General features: G+C 44.0%; 1 protein-coding gene across 1 annotated transcript in view; it reads right to left on the reverse strand.

Annotated features, from left to right (window-relative positions):
- FOXN2 (forkhead box N2) overlaps positions 1-17,882 on the reverse strand; it is a 596,893-nt gene that overhangs the window by 173,387 nt on the left and 405,624 nt on the right. The window lies entirely within an intron of this gene.

Genomic DNA, 17,882 nt, shown 5'->3' on the forward strand with positions numbered 1-17,882 from the left:
CGGCTAGAGTGCCTTCTGTGTGGAGTCTGTATGTCCTCCCCACGGTTAAGTGGCCTCCGAAAGACATGCGTGAATGGGCATGCCTTTGCTGAAGGTTGGGCGTCAGGCTGGCAACTCGGCACCATAAAAAATCTACTGCCAATAATTAGTGAACCGGAGTTGCGCTGTGGCGACCCCTAACCGGGAAAAGCCGAAAAGACAAACAACAACATTATTACAGAAAGGTTTAGTAAGTTCCTTTCTGGATGGTTTTATCTATGGTAACTACACAGAAGTGTACATTACCTTTTCACTAGCTGTTCAGAAGGCTAATGAAGAAATCATCAAGCTTGGCTATATATTCACAAAACAAATGAATAAAAAAAAGAAAAATGTTCATTAGGATCACATTCACAATCAAATAACAAGTGAGGTGTACCACAGAGTTTCATGTTCCAGGAGTGGACTGAGGTAACACAAAGCAAATGAAACACAGGATTTGGATAGACTCACTGTATTTATAAAATGACTGCAATATTTTTCAGAGAAAGGCAAAATATGGTACATGTGCACATTCATAAATCATTGTCATGTTGTAGTTGCCAGCTACCTGAATCTGTATTCTGCTTACAGAAAAGTGCTATACTTATTTAATCAACCAATGTATAATTACATTTTAAGAATGCTGTATAAGTGAAGTATAATACAGAAAACTCTACTGGCTTTTAGATGCCAAGGACACGGATTAATGCAAGCAACTACACTTCAAAAAATAAATGGTCACCAAAAGAAACCATGTTATGAAAGATGAGGGATTTATCACAATCAATTTGCATTCAATATTCTGAAATTATTTTAACCAGTAACTAAAAGCTGAAAACAGATTAGCTTCAGTGAGTCATTTCTCAGGACTAATGATGAGAACAAAATTAATGATAAAATGAAACAAAGTTTCATCTCTTCCTTTTTCTACCACCAGTCTTAAATGAGCAAAAGCTTTGCGTACTTAGCATAATGCAAGATCTATGAGATCTCTAAATGCAGTAATTAATAGGACTGAAACCTCAGGCATCAGTACTGCTTAACACAAAACATTCCCACACTGGCAACATCATCCCAATGCACGAATCCCTCCTGTCCCTCTCTTGTTCTGGACTAAAAATCCCTCTAACAAAATAGTCTCACAATAAAATCATAAACCACAAGGCATGGGAATAGATGAAATATAAATTATTGCAAATGGAACATGTCTCACAACCATAGAGCTTTATATCCATATCTGTACATTACAAGGAAAATAAAAAAAATGTAAGATCTGAGATAGGGACTGCCATCTTCACTGACCCACAGGACTAAGGAATGCAGAACTTACGACAGCCAGACATCTAACTTTCCCAGGCTACCCCCACACCTTACACATAACATTTGCAAAGAAAGGTACTCTGCAGACCACTTTTACTAGGTGCCAAGTAATCACCTCTCTAAAATGGCCCTAGGCTATCCTAGAAAACCTTTTCCCATTTTGCAAAAAGTTTGAAGTTCCTAGTTATTCATACTCTGCTGGTAATAACACTTTTGCTTTCTACTCTGCAAGTTTAATGTCTGTTTCTAGTTTTTTTCATAACTGTTGAATCTTTTAACAGGCTTACCTTCTCTTATTTCAGGGTGTTTTTGCTTCACCCCATGACCTACTATTTTCAATCTTTTGCGCATTTCTTTTTCTGTGCATTACTCTTTCCCTTTACTTATTCAGGCCTTCTCAGTTATTACAAAAAACAGATTTGCAGTTTTGTCACTTGTTTTGTAACTGTTTGCAGTTTGTATTCCGTTGTGGACCTTGTGGTTATCTGCTGTTAATATACTTTCACCCTGAACTACATTTTGAGCTGCTACTATGCAGTAAAAGAAGTTTTGAAAGTAAAGGTGCAATAGAAAACTTCTGATACAAGACAAGCATTTTCTTTACAGTTTCCGTCAAGGTGATGCAGCCTCTGGATGACTGTAACATTTGTTTCTTTTAAAATATTTTGCTATTACAGAAAAGAAAAAAATAGCCTTACAGTAGTTAAGCTAATTCTGCACCCATTCCCTTTGAGGCTTCAACCCTCTACCTCTCTGACCAGACTGACCCCTTCACACCCAATGGCACTGTTGCAGTTAATAAGCCCCCAAGACAAGGATAAAAAAGGAATATGAAGCCAATCATGCAAAGCATTCCTCTTAAGGTAAGGCTCTGTACAAGTCCAAGTCCAGCTCATTCCTTTTCCGAGGTATCTCAGGTGCCTGTTATTTTAGTTTCAACAAGTTCTTGGTTAAATACTCTTGAACTTATAGTCCCTCTTGTATGTCTGATATGAAAGCCAGCAAAATATTTATATATTCTAAACCTCTCTTTTCCAGTTTACCATCCTGATACTTCTGTTGAACTGAGCTATACAGACTGATATTGCAGACATTCTTCCAGATCCAGCACTTGATATCTCAAGCCCCCCCCCCCCAATACATGAGTGGATAGAGGTCTTTCTCATTTCTCCAATTTTTCTGTGCTACCACCTCAGCAGTCCTCCCTGGGCCGCTTGCAGGAACCAGTTCCTGTGATGCTGGTTGTTGGATTTGTTGGTGTTGATGAGGGTTTTGTTGAAGCCAATTTAGCAGTCAACTTGGATGTCTTCAGCAGTGATGCCATCAGTGTTGAGGAAGTCTTCTGCCACAGGGACTAGGGTGGATCCTTTGACCTCAGTGTCAGCCATGATCCTTTCAAAGTCAGTAATGCCACTGCAGTGGTCAGCCTTCAGCGTCGATGACTTTGGCATTGACCTGGGGGGTGTCAACTGTTTTCTGAAACTTGATGAATGGGATCAGACTCATGGGGTTAGTTTGAAGTTGACCTTTTCAGCCTCAACATCAGCCCCACTGGATTGCAGATTTGAACACTCAAGGTTTATTCTATCAGCTCAGCCCACTCCAGAAACCAATGAGGAAGTTTTGGAAATAATCAGGCAAAAAATGGAATGGCCCTTCCACCACCCTTTCCTTTCCTTAGTGCATCATGCCTTGGGCCTTCTTTTCACTGCTCCAACCCTCTTTCAGGGAGGTTTACTCAGCTGATAAAATGGTACATTTGGTCGTAAAACTGCTTGAGAAAACCATGATATTATGGTGCCTGTTCAGAAAGCATCTGACAACATCCTCCCACACAAGGATTGGACCTACTGATCAAAGGCTCTCCTGGAAGCCTCTACTGCTGCAACAGCCATTACCATCAAGAAGGCTCCTACACTGTACAGTCTAGCTGTTCATTTGGCAAGTGAGCTACATATTCTGGACAGATTTTGGAAGCTCATTTACCTGTCCTCCACTTTTCTGCTACGCTCCATAGACTAGTATCGTACATGTTAATTTCCAGACAGCAGCTTGCCAATGAAAAGATCCAGATGTTGAAGGGGTGCCAGATGTGGGCCTGAAGTTCAAGTTATAGTTTCAGAGGTTGACTATATCACGGACGGAAAATCTCACTATGCAGTTAGGTCATAACACTGGTAATGGTGTAACAAGAGCAGCAGCTGGCTAACTAGCTATGTGCCATTACACCCGTATCTTACTGATTTCATCATAGACACCAAGGCAAGCTTTAGGAAACCTCTTTTGATGGTTCAGTATTCTTTGACCCTGAAAAAAAGCAGCATTAGAGAAAATACACTACAGCTGGTGTCAGATTTGAACCTTACAATGTTCATTATCATGAATACAGCAGAGCCATCATACCAGCTTTGGTGTGAGCACAGCTAACAGGAAGGTAATAACAAACGTTCTGAGAGGCATCAATGAAACTGTAGAAACGTCCAGAAAGGTCATCGGCCCTGAGGCAATAACAACAAAACAACCGGAGGCAACATGATCCTCATTCTGGGGTGGGGGGGCACCTTACTCTCCACTCTTCAACGTGGACGGCTTTAACACAGGATGAGAATAGCAGGATACAATTCCCTTCCACATCCCTTTCCAGCCCCATCATGAAAAGAGTGCTGCAAGGAAAGAGATGTCAAACTTCCTTCAACAAATCATCCAAGAAGTCCAGCCAGACAAGAAAGGGTTATGTTATTTCTGAATGTTGTTTTCACCTCCAAGGAAATCCTTCCCTCTTGCCAATACTTGACTGGGGTAGCCTAAGTTCACTCCAAGAGAGTCTTTCCTTATGGTCAATGTGCAGTACATTCTTTATGTCTGTGCAAAAGAGGCTGGTGGCAGGTTGTGGAGTTTTGGTGGCTGGTTGTGCAGTTTGGATATACAAGACACCTACTTTCACACCAAAATTGCCACTACATCCAGGTGTTTATGCTTCCAAGTAGAAACAGGATATTTACCTACTGCATCTCCATAGTTGCAATGGACCAGAAGCTTCATGGCTATGAAGGTAAGTTTCCATACCTGAATGACCCGGTTGCTACCCCTGTTGATGAAGAGTGTAACCATGACCAGCATGTCCCTACTAATCTTTCCCAATCCTTGGAAATAATGATAAAACAATGTAATAAGTCCAAGACATCACCCATTCACATCATATGTGATTTGGATACCATCATGCAAGGCATTTCTATCCCTCAACAGGATCCTATCAAAGGAAAGTGTTGCATTTCAAATCTTTCAGGCACTAGATGTTACAAGGAACCTTCACCAGGTGATACAGCAAGCAGACAGCTGGAGCTACCTGGGACTTGGTTAGCTGTGACAACCATAATACTTCCCTTGGCCAGCAAGGTGTAACAAGGATTAGCCTGGCTCTTGACCATCTCACTTTGGGAAGACACTTTGTAACAAGGGACAGGGGGGGATGTGTAAAGTAGACTCTCTGGCTATACATTCTGGGAATCTTGGACTAGGAAAATTCTGGATAAAGGACTAATCAAAAGGAAGAAAGTCTACACCTGGCACTGGTTGGGAATGTTGAAGAGATTTCACAGCAGTCACTCTCAGGTTTGAAAAAAAATAATCATGCCGCAGCAGTTGTTGTAACTGAGCTGCACACTTCCTGTACCCAGAGCTTTATAAAATAATAAAAAAAAAATGTTATTCATGGTCTCCATAATGCTGGCTCATGATGTCATAATGCTCTGGTGTGTGGTAATGCAAGGACGAACTTTCCCAGGATCCTCAGCACTTTCCCAATATTCTACAGTGTCTAGCGGCCCCCTTTCCTCTCCATTCTTTACCCACTAAAAAGGTCTTGGTAGCACTGAATGACCACAGACTATGATTTTAATTTCCAGTTTTTTTTTTCTCAATTTGTAGTACCTGAGGGGTGCAGGTACAGAAATTACAGCATCCCGTACGGAGGTATCCTGACAGCTCACACCAGACTCACACAGAAACCTGGTTCAAGGCTCCTGAGAGCACCCCAGCGCTATCAGGTTTTACCTCATATCATGCATTCCGGCCCCAAAATCCGGACAATACCAAGAAAGGAGGGGGGTATCCATATTCATCAAGGACACCCACACCTCAAGACTGGTGGCAACGCATGATGCATCGGAGACCATCCAGGTGCAATTAACCGTAGGCAAGACTGCTCTGCAAATTGTAGCATGTTACAGGCCACCCTCACAAACTCAGGAACCTCACATGGCCTTCCTGAAAACACTAGAGGGGATAAATGTATCACCAAACACCATCATACTAGGTGACTTCAATTATCCTAATATAGACTGGGAACACTACTCAAGCCCAAACACCCTAGCCCAAAAGTTCCTGGAATTCATAAACTCAAATGCCATGGAACAACTAGTCACCATCCCCACAAGAGGAGATAACATACTTGATCTCATCATCACGAACATGGGAGCACAATGTTCAACACCGAAGTATACCCCTCACTGGTGAGATCAGATCACAAACTAATCTCGCTGGAGGTCCTCATCCCACCCCACCTGAAATAAAAAGACCACAGTAAAAACTTCTCAAAAGCCGACTTCACACTTCTAAAGACTAGTGTGGTCTCCTTTAAGGCCCCGAGCGGCGGAAAACAGTAGTCAAGCCGCTGAATCACTTACAAATGCCTTCTACCAGCACCTGCAGGACTGCATGGATAAGGCAATCCCAAGCAAAACAAAGACTCTTTGTACCAAAGGCAAGCGTCCAGTCTGGTGGACCCCAGCCATAAACAAACTCTACAACAAAAGGAGGAAGCTACTACAAGATAGAGCAAAATCCTTAAAGGTAAGACACCCTTGATCACTATAAGTAAAAACTAAGAGCTCTCATAAAATCATCCAAAGCAAATTTCGAGAGAAAAATAGCTAAAGACTCAAAAGACAATCATAAGGCCTTCTTTAGCTATGTTAGAAACCTAGGAGGAAACTCCCAGATATGCTCAGAACTAGTTCAAAATGATGTGAAGATTACTGATCCTACAGACATTGCCAACATACTGGCTGACAGGTTCAGTGCAAACTTCTCCCCACTCCCCAAAGGAGAGATATCTATACCAAGCGATTGCAGCCCCCAAACATCTCCAGCGCCCAAGTGAGAACTGCTCTCTCCAAAGCAAAAAAACACAGCATCCATGGGACCTGATGGTGTCCCCGGCTGTGTGCTCCACGAACTCAATGAGGAATTAAACCCACAGCTAGGACAGCTGTTTAATCAAAGTCTTACCTCTGGATACGCACTCCAGGAGTGGCGCACTGCAACTGTGGTCCCACTTCACAAAGGCGGTGCCTCCATCGACCCTGGAAATTACCGGCCCATTAGCTTGACAAGCCTTATCTGCAAAGCCATGGAGAGGATCATAATGGACCTCATAAATAAAGACATAGGGAATTTGCAGACTTTGGATCCAACCCAGTTTGGCTTTGTCAAAGGCAGATCATGCCTTTTAAACTTGGTTGACTTTTCAAACAGTCACCAAAGCCATCGATGAGGGAAAGGCAGTCCATACAGCCTACCTCGATCTGGCTAAGGCCTTGATACAATACCCCACTCGGGTATCATTGAAAAACTCATCAGCTTAAATGTTAACCCGTACATCACAAGATGGGTTGCAAACTGGCTGAGTGACAGAACCCACAGGGTCAGAGTTGCTGGCGCCATGTCAGACTCAAAGCCTGTCACAAGTGGTGTCCCACAGGGCTCAGTCCTGGGCCCACTCTTGTTTGGCATCTACTTTTCCAGTACAAGCAAACACAGGAGGGTTATGGCTGACAAAGTTTGCAGATGACTGCAAACTGGGCCATAGTAGAAAACACATCTGACACAGATATCCTTCAGAAGGGTCTCACAGAAACGGATAACTGGTGCCAGAGCCACGGCCTAAAGTTAAATGCCAAAAATGCATAGTCATACCCTTCGGGAAAAACAAGGTTACCCCTAGCTAACAAATAGGTGGCAATCCACTGAGCACAGAAGAAGTTATCAGGGACCTGGGGACCCAGGTTGATAGTAGTCTGTCATTCGACACCCATGTAGCTAAAGTAGTTAGGAAGACCTTCTACATTGCCCACCTTATCATGAAGGGATTCTCATCTAGATCAAGGGAGGTCATAGTCTCCCTTTACTCATCACTCATCAGACCAATGATTGAGTACAATGCCCCATTCGGAATGTATCTGACCCGACACTTGCAGCAGCTGGAGAGGCCACAAAAGTTCCTCACCAAAAGGATAAAGGGTCTCAAAATCTGTCCTATGCTGCCCGACTGAAAGAACTCCAGCTCTATTCAGTCGCCACCGCTTGCTCAGAGGTGACCTTTGCCTAACATACAAGGCCATGTCAAACCCAGATTTGATGAATATGCTTCACCTCAAGAAATCTAGATCCATCAGAGCCACAAGGGCGGGAGACTTAAACCTCGACATGGCTATTAATAGGACGTGCTGGAGGGATAGATTCATCACCCAAAGACTCCCTATGCTGTGGAACAAAATCCCGGTACATGTGAGGCAGAGCACCTCGCTGGCCTTGTTCAAGAGAAATCTTGACCAATGGATGGGAGATCGCAGATATACCCCAGGGATTACCTCAGTGTCACTGCTCGACAGAGGCACAGCAAAATAATGGGTATAGTTCCCCATACTAAAGGGGTGGCGTAAGCCACAAAACGATGGGCTAGGCTTGTAAATGCCCTCGGGCAGATAGCCTAGTATGAACCTATGAACCTATAAGACTAAAAAATCTGAGGCAAAAATCTGGACAGCTGAGAGGTTTACGTAGTACATCTTCCTAGTATGCACCAGCATCAATTTGCCTTTAGTCTTCTCTATGAAATATTACTGATTCAATCTTTGTCAGCATGCCTCACCTGCTTTACCAGATCCCTTTATTTTATGAACTGCTGGTTCCTTTTTTCTTCTTTTACATGTACGCCAAACCAGTCTCATTGCCAGTCTGTAACACAGTAAGTTTGTTACATACCTGGGTGAAAGAAAAATGTTGATCAGAGGGCTTTACTACACCCATCTTGCTTTATTTGCTGCTTGATCACAAAACGAAACTCATATGTACACATGTGGCACAGCTCACGTGTGCACCGCATAGTATATATTTCTTCATATTACTGTTTCATCTCATCTGAACAAAAATAAAGAATGGATACAACAATGACCAAAATCTGAATCAGCTGATCACATTAGTGGTTCCAGGAATGCCACAGTGGAGTGATACTTCTAAACATTAACTTATTGAAGCCTTGTTTCTATCTGATGACACTTCTGTTGATTCTCCCAAGATACCTTAACATGGACTGGTTTGTGTTTATAATGCACTGCAGTATTTTGGTTAAGAATGTGGTTACTTATATATGAAAAGAAGTGAATCATAAATCCTTAACAAAAAAAAAAAAAACTTGGAAGACATCATAAAATACAAAACAAAGCAATACAAGGCAAAACAGCAAATGTTAATAGAAGTTATGTGCTTACCATAACTTGGCATCTGTGTCATCCAGTTTCATTATGCATCACGAATGGATCTTCGGATCTGACTCAGCCATTTCTTTCAGACATATGATCCGAGCCTTAAACTCCTCCCCTCCCATAATGCTCCACTCCTCCTCAACCCTTCTGATCGAGTTTGCTGCCCCTTCAGAAAGAGACTTTGATTTATAATACTGGACAGACAAGGAAAGTGACCAACTGGAGCCCAAACTAGGAACATGTGCGTTCCCTTATCCTCTACATCACTCACAGCTGCAAAAGGATGGGGGAAGGAGGGTGGGATGTGATGCATAATGAACATGGACAATCTGATGTTGTCCATTTCATTATGTATCACAAATGGGTCAGAGTCCCCAGCTAAATAAACCCTGGGTGGACCTTAAGGGAAGAATATGTCTGACCACCATGGAGCCAAAGGATGTTCTGTTTCTGGAAATGATGTTCAACTTGTAGTGAGATACAAAGGTATGAGCTGTGGACCAGGTAGCTGCAGCACAAATTTCATCAACAGGAGTCCTTGTGGAGAACGCAGACGAATTCGACAGACCTGGTGGAGTGAGCTCTAACAGGACGAGAAAATTGCTGCCTTGTTGGGAGTAAACTGTAGAAATACAATCCGTAATTCACTTGGCTAAAGTGATCTTTGACAAAGCCTAACCTAACCTGTTTGGTGAGAAGGCAATGAACAACTGATCAGATTTCCTGTGTGGTTAAAAACTGCCCATGTACGTCCAACGAATGTAGCATGTATTCATTTTTATTGGAATAATTAGGGAAGAATACAGGCAAGTGAATGGCCTGTTTAATATTGGTCTCTGTGGCGTCTTTCATACCAAAGGTCAGGTTGGTTGCAAGAGAGACTCTTATTTTTGAAGGTATTATATAGTGGCTGGGAAGAGAGCTTGTAAATCCGACGCTCTTCTTGCTGAAATAATGGCCACTGGAAAGGCAGACTCCCAAGATAAATTTTAAATCACATGAGCTAGCAGGCTTAAATGGTCTAAGTCTGTGAAGTACCAAGGTGAGATCCCAAGGAGGGGATAGAGCTTTTATCGGAGACCTGAGATGAAAAACTCCCTTCATAAAGGCCCCACATAGCCTAGAAGTGGAGATAGAAAGAAGACTGTTACCCTTCCCTACATGAAAATTCATGACAGCCACGAGCTATAACTTTATAGTGTAAAAACTAGCTCCATGCTGCAAGCTGAGAAAGAAGAATATCTGAGTCTGAAGCAGAAAAAGGATAAATATTCCACTGCAATGCCCAAATGGAAAATCTTTTCCATTTAGTACAATATACTTTCTTGGTGGAGGACTTCTGAGAAGCAAGAATAATTTCCAGAACTGGAGAGGATAGCCTGGACTTTTGTAGAATCACTGAAGTGGAGAAACCAAGCAGTTAATCTCAAGGATCAAAGACTGGAAATCCGGCATTCCAACTGATGGGAAATCAAATCCTGCCTGAGATCCAGTATCCATGGAGGATATTTGTTGTGGGACCACAGGAAGAGGAGCCATACCTGACGAGGCCAGTAAGGGGCAATTAGGATTAGAATAGTCTTCAACCTGCTGGCTTTCTGTAAAACTATGGGTATCAGGGGAATCGGAGGAGAAGCATACACGAGACTCGAGGGGGGGGGGGGCAATCGTGGACTACAGCATCCCTGGGCGACTCCCCCAATTTGGGGAATCAGAGCAAAGTACTTGCTGCACTTACTGTTTAGGGGAGAGGCAAAGAGAACACAGCAACGGTGACCCCAACAGCTGAATATTTGATTCGCTGTGGATTGATTCAGGGACCACTCGTGTGGACTCAAGACTGATCTGCTCAGTCTGTTCACCATAAAGAATAGTTGTGCAAGAATTTACCATAACCTTAGATGCCCTTATCTTCCTTACAAGAATTTAAGTCCCAAGGGGGGTATAGGCTTCTGAGAGGGTCTAATATGCAGTACCCCTTTCAGGAAAAGTTTGACCTCCAACCTAGAAGCCAGAGGAGATAGCAAGGGCAGACAAGCAGAGATAGCAGATAAATGGACCTTAACTGAAGAATAAGTTAGTCCTGAGTGAAGGGGCTCACACAAATAGGAAAGGACCAAGGGTACAAGAATAGTCACAAATGGGGCAGGACATATGGTCGTGGGCCTCGCCTAAACAGAAAACGCACTTTTTGTGCGTGTCCTTGTGAGGAATGCGTCTCCCACAAGCACACTTCCCCTTTCTAGTGGACATGTAAATCTGAGAAACTAACAAAAGACAAAGAAAACCCAACAGATTACTTATCTGTAGCGGTTGTCTGAAAAACGAGTGATCCGCTTCCGCTTCCCAAACTGTCGAACGGGAGTCCGACGTTCACTGTGGCAGAAAAATTCTGAAGAGGGGGGTAAGTGCAGATGTCACTTTTATAGCCTACGTTGGTTTATGGCTATGACATACAATGGATATAAAACATTTACACACTCCTGTTAAAATGCCAGGTTTTTGTGATATAAAAAAATGAGCCCACAATAAATCATTTCAAAACTTTTCCCGCCTTTAATGTGACCTATAACCTGTACAATTCAACTGAAAAACAAATCTGTTAGGTGGAAAAATATAACAAATAAAAAACGTACAATAAGCTGGTTGCATAAGTGTGCACACTCAAACTAATACATTGTTGAAGCACCTTTTGATTTAATTACAGCATTTAGTCTTCTTGGGTACACACCTGCCATCGATTGAAGAGATTCTGATTAACCCCAAATAAAGTTCAGCTGTCCTAGTAGGATTTTCCTGACATTTACTCAGTTGCCTACTACAGCAAAAGTCATGGTTCGCAGAGAGCTTACAAAGCATCAAAGGGATCTCATTGTTGAAAGGTCAGTCAGGAGAAAGGTACAAAAACATTTCCACAGCATTGGATATTCCATGGAACACAGTGAAGACGGTCATCAAAAAGTGGAGAAAATATGGGCCAGTCACACTGCAAAAAACTGGACGTCCCTCCAAAATTGATGAAAATACAAGACAAAAACTGGTCAGGGAGGTCTGCCAAGAGACCTACAGCAACACTGAAGGTGTGCCAGGAATTTCTGGCAAATGCTGGTTGCGTACTACATGTGACAACAATCTCCCACGTTCTTCATATGTCTGGGCTATGGGGTAGGGTTGCAAGACGGAAGGCTTTTCTTACACAGAAAAACACCCAGGCCCAGCTAAAATTTGGAAAACAATACATAAGTCTCCCAAAAGCATGTGGGGAAATGTATTATGGTCTGATGAGACCAAGGTTGAACTTTTTGGCCACAATTCCAAAAGATACGTTTGTGGCAAAAACATTCTGCATCACCAAAAGAACACCATCCCCACGGTGAAGCATGGTGGTGGCAGTATCATGCTTTGGGGTTGCTTTTCTTCAGCTGAAACTGGGGCTTTAGTCATGGTGGAGGGAATTATGAACAGTTCCAAAAACCAGTCACTTTTTGCCCAAAACCTTCAGGCGTCTGCTAGAAAGCTGAAGATGAAGAGGCATTTCACCTCTCAACATGACAATGACCCCAAGCATACATAGAAATCAGCAAAAGAATGGCTTTACCAGAAGAAATATAAAGTTTTGGAATGGCCCAGCTAGAGCCCAGACCTAAAGCCAAGAGAAAATCTGTGGGGTGACCTGAAGAGGGCTGTGCACAAGATCCATCCCCACGGTGAAGCATGGTGGTGGCAGTATCGTGCTTTGGGGTTGCTTTTCTTCAGCTGAAACTGGGGCTTTAGTCATGGTGGAGGGAATTATGAACAGTTCCAAAAACCAGTCACTTTTTGCCCAAAACCTTCAGGCGTCTGCTAGAAAGCTGAAGATGAAGAGGCATTTCACCTCTCAACATGACAATGACCCCAAGCATACATAGAAATCAGCAAAAGAATGGCTTTACCAGAAGAAATATAAAGTTTTGGAATGGCCCAGCTAGAGCCCAGACCTAAAGCCAAGAGAAAATCTGTGGGGTGACCTGAAGAGGGCTGTGCACAAGATCCATCCCCATGGTGAAGCATGGTGGTGGCAGTATCGTGCTTTGGGGTTGCTTTTCTTCAGCTGAAACTGGGGCTTTAGTCATGGTGGAGGGAATTATGAACAGTTCCAAAAACCAGTCACTTTTTGCCCAAAACCTTCAGGCGTCTGCTAGAAAGCTGAAGATGAAGAGGCATTTCACCTCTCAACATGACAATGACCCCAAGCATACATAGAAATCAGCAAAATAATGGCTTTACCAGAAGAAATATAAAGTTTTGGAATGGCCCAGCTAGAGCCCAGACCTAAAGCCAAGAGAAAATCTGTGGGGTGACCTGAAGAGGGCTGTGCACAAGATATGTCCTTGCAATCTGACAGATTTGGAATGCTTTTGCAAGGAAGAGTGGGCAAATATTGCCAAGTCAAGATGTGCCATGCTGATAGACTCCTACCCAAGAAGACTAATAAGGGTGTGCACACTTATATAACCAGCATATTGTACATTTTTTATTTTTTATATTTTTTCCCTAACAGATTTGTTTTTCAATTTAACTGTATAGGTTATAGGTCACATTAAAGGTGGGAAAAGTTTTGAAATGATTTATTATGGTCTCATTTTTATATCATAAAAATCTGGCATTTTAACAGGGGTGTATAAACTTTTTATATCCACTGTAGGACATCACACGTATCCTCCTGCTCCAAAGACTTTAGTATACTGGCCGGATGTTGGTGCTGCAGGCAGCAACCTCACGACTGTAATGAATACTGCAACATGAGAATAGAATTACATCGTTAGACTCCCCTGGGAGGTGTGTTGCAATGAGAGAGCAGTTTGAAAACATCACCCATTCCCAAACCCTCATGGCCTCCCTGCACAACGGGTATGAACGGGTTCCACCCTACTTGCTGATGTACCAAACCACAGACATGTCAGTGCAGCTGTTCCCAGAGAAAGGTAGTCCTGAAAGGCTTGTAATGTAAGAAGAACTGCCCTAATCTCCAGTACATTTATGTGCAATTTGGTCTCTGTTCTGGACCATGTGCCTTGGACCATTTTCCCCTGGAAATGCTCTCCCCCACCCCAAGAGGGAGGTGTCCATGGTCACCATGGCTACAGGTGGAGGAAGAATGAAGGGTCTGCCGAGATGGAGGTCTGTAAGGATCCACTTTTGCAGATGGCACCTGCAAATCAGAGTTAACCTGACTGGGGTTGACAACTGATGGAGCAGAATAGACCACTGGACCACTAGGATCCATTGGAGAACTCGCAGAACAGCAACTGACATGGACCCCAGGACCAGCTGAGCTGGCGGTGTCGGGGTATCTAGTAACAGCTGAACCAGCTGTCTCAAGGATATTATTTTCTGTGGAGGTAGGACTGCTATCTGTGTGGTTGTGGTCAATTACGTTAGTATGAACTCTATGCCCTGTATGGGGAGACATTCACTGTAATTCCCAGACAACTGAATGCAGCATAAACTGAATAGCCTGAAGTAGTTGACACTTTGTAGGTGCCGTTAGGCGCCAACTGTCCAGATATGGAAACACCTGGAATCTTTGCAGGCAGAGGGGAGCCACAACCACTGCCATGCATTTGGTGAACACCCGGGGGCAGTGGTGAGACCAAAAGGGAGTGCTGTGACTTGGTAGTAATTGGCCCCCAGCCTGAAGCACAGATATCTCCTGGAGCGCCGGTCTATTTTGATAGTATACGTCCTGGGGATCTACAGAGCACATCCAATCTTTCTTGTGCGCAGAATCGGCAGAATGGAGTGTACCGTAACCATCCGGAACTTCGACTTCTTTACTAACTGATTCAGACTGCTCAGATCCAAGATCAGTCGAAGGTCCCCTGTTTTCTTTGGCACCAAAAAGAAGCATGACTAAGTTCCGCATCCTAGTTGCTTGGTTGAGACCTTCTGGGTGACTTTTTCTAGAAGTTTTTGAATCTCTAGAAAAGCATTCTCTCTCTGACTGGGTGGCAGATAACGTTCCATCTGAGTAATTGTATTTCATTTGTCTTCAACCTGTGGGTCCCATGGATCTGAATCGGATCTGACATGGCTGCATAACCAACACCTGATCTGAGCTCCAAGCTCCTCCCCTTACCCATAATGCCCCCGGTCTCCTTCCTCCCTTCTGATCGAGTTTGCTGCTCGGAATAACATAATCCCAACCCAACAAAACCTCACCACTACTGGCCCTCCTCAAATTCCTAAACCAAGCATGACAAGAGAAGCTTTTAGTATGTTCAACTCCCATAAACAAGGCCAGGTGACAAGGTCAGGGGAAGGAAAGGGGATGGTTGAAGACAAATTAAGTACAACTGCTCAGAAGGAACGTTATGGTGAGTACATAACTTCTTTATCTGAAGTAGTTGACTTCATTTGATCTTCAACCTGTGGGACAAAGTTCCCAACTACAAAGACCTGGGTGGCCCTCATGGAAGGATATTCCAGAGCACCGCAGAGCCAAAGGATGCCCTACTCCTCAATACAATGTCTAAATTTGTAATGTGAGATGAAGGTATGAGATGAGGACCAAGTAGCTGCAGAACAGATATCATCTAGCGACACCATGGACCAAAAAGCTGCTGAAGTGGCCACAGACCTGGTGGAATGTGCTTTTACTTGACCAGGGGGAGAAATCCCTTTGTCAGAATATGCTCGAATAATACACTGGGAGATCAGACGAGCAATAGTCACTTTAGAAATTGGCTTTCCTAAGAAGGGTTTTGAGTAAGAGACAAACAACTGATCAGATTTGCGAAAGGATTTTGTCCTATGTAGATAGAATCACAACTGCCTATGTACATCCAGCAAATGTAAGTTATATTCACCCTTGCTCTGAAAATTAGGAAAGAAGATGGGTAGATTGATAGTTTGATTAATGTTTGCTTCTGACACCACTTTAGGAAGGAAGGATGGATTACTGCGCAGGGAAACCCTGTCCTTATGGAAAACCATGTAAGGAACTTTGATGGACAAAGCTTGAATTTCTGACACTCTCCTGGCTGATGTAATCGCGACCAAAAAGCCAGTCTTCCACGAGAGATACCGCAAGTCTACCGAAGCTGTGGGCTCAAATGGAAGGGAGACTAAAGCCTGCAATACAAAAGTGAGGTCCCACGGAGGCGTAGGATCCTTGACGGGGGGGCTTAAAAGAAAGGTGCCTTTAAGGAAGGTCTTACAAAGTCTAGAAGAGGCTAGTAAAGATACATTGTCCCCCACATGAAAATTAGAAATAGCAGCAATTTGAACTTTAACCGTTGAGGAACTAGCCCCTTGTTAGAAAATCTCCACCAAAATCTCTAATACCACTGAAATGGGAGCCGTGAAAGTATCCAAATCCCATTGAGAAGCCCATATAGAGAATTGTTTCCACTTGCTACAATAAACTTTTCGTGTGGAAGATTTGTGAGCCACCACCAAAATGGTTTTAACTGGAGAGAATAAACCGGGAGTCCTAATAATCAAGGGAACTGGAGCAGCCAAGCTGTAAGCTTCAGATTGTCCAGGTCGGTATGCGGAAGCCCCAAGGGGTGTGAAATGAGATCCAGAGCCAGATTCAAGATCCATGGTAGATCTACTAGGTGAGACCAGAGGGAGGGGAACCAAACTTGATGAGGCCAGAATGGGGCAATGAGGATTAGCGATGGCGAGCATAGTGGTCAGTTAGGGAGAAACCTTCTTGAAGTCCATCAGACAAAGACTGCATCAGAGATGTCTAGATTTCCTTAATCAGATCTCTCTGAAGGTGCGTAAAGTGTGCTAAAGAATTCAATGCTCTCAGTGTAAAGGTGGCCGAGGAATACACGTGCTTCCCATGCCTGTCCAAAGCCAGAGACTCCTTGTTCAGGAGATGAACAGTGGAGCTCTGCTCAGGTAGCTCTTTCTTAGTGGCTGCTGACACCACAATGGCATCAAGTGGGACATCCTTACACCATAATGGGCGATCACTGGGGGGACCAAGGTATTTGCCAGCATGCTTGGGCATGGGTTCCATGGTGTCAGGCTCCTTCCAAGCCCGGTGAGCAATAAAGTTAATGATCCTGTCCGCTGGTGGTGTCACCGAGGACATAGATGGGCCAGTTCCGAATGCCTCCAGGAACACTGACTCCTCTGAGGAAGGGGGTTGGGATGACCAGCCATCCTTTTGTTTCAGAATTTTTAAGATATCCCCAAAGGAGATAATCGGGTGGAGATTTGGGGGGACCCTTCCACCCCACTGAAGTCAGTGTCCTCTGTCAAAGACTCCAAAGGGAAGTCTACGTACTTCCTCTCACTTCCGTGCAGCCTCCTTGTTGGGGTACTCAGGAGAGGACTAAGCAGAAAGGGGGACTTCCTGAAGAGTAGTCTGGAGGTTCTCCAGGAGGGGCTGACCATGGACCATCTTGAGGTGTGGAGAAACCCCTCTCCTGCCACCTGGAAGGCAGACATCGCCAGGAGAACTTGACCTCCCATCCCAGGAGTCGGAGCTGCCAAAGGACAGAAAGATGAAGCCACCATGGATCAGGCACTTCAGAAGGCACCGGCCAAAATCTATTGAGGGCCAAGGCCCCCAGGGGGAGAGACCGCTCTAAAAAGGTCAGAGCCGACCGCAGTCCTGAGGACTTGGAGCCAACATCTCTGGTCCGGGACCCACTCCCAGAGCCGAGCTAGTCTGGGACACTGCCAGAGTTGAAGATAAATATATTCTGCGCTATGACAACTGTCCACTCGGGAAGGCCAGGCCCTGCAACTCTGAAACTGAGGGTCGGATTGGCGAAAGAGGCTGTGGTATCGGGGTTGGTATTCTCACGGATCCAGCATGGGTGAGAGAAGGTAAAGATCCCCAGCTGGATCTGGGCTTCGACAAAACTCCTAGTCATTCCATCCATATTGGAGTGGGACATCCAAGAGGATCTAGAGGAGACAGAAGAATGTGTGGGCCTGACTGGAGACAGACTGGTTGGGACAGGGGAAGGAAATTTACTCCGAAGTGGAGTA

The sequence above is a fragment of the Protopterus annectens genome, chromosome 1.part2, assembly GCF_019279795.1.
Source record: "Protopterus annectens isolate FY-2018-M chromosome 1.part2, PAN1.0, whole genome shotgun sequence".
NCBI classification, from domain to species: Eukaryota; Metazoa; Chordata; order Ceratodontiformes; family Protopteridae; genus Protopterus; species Protopterus annectens.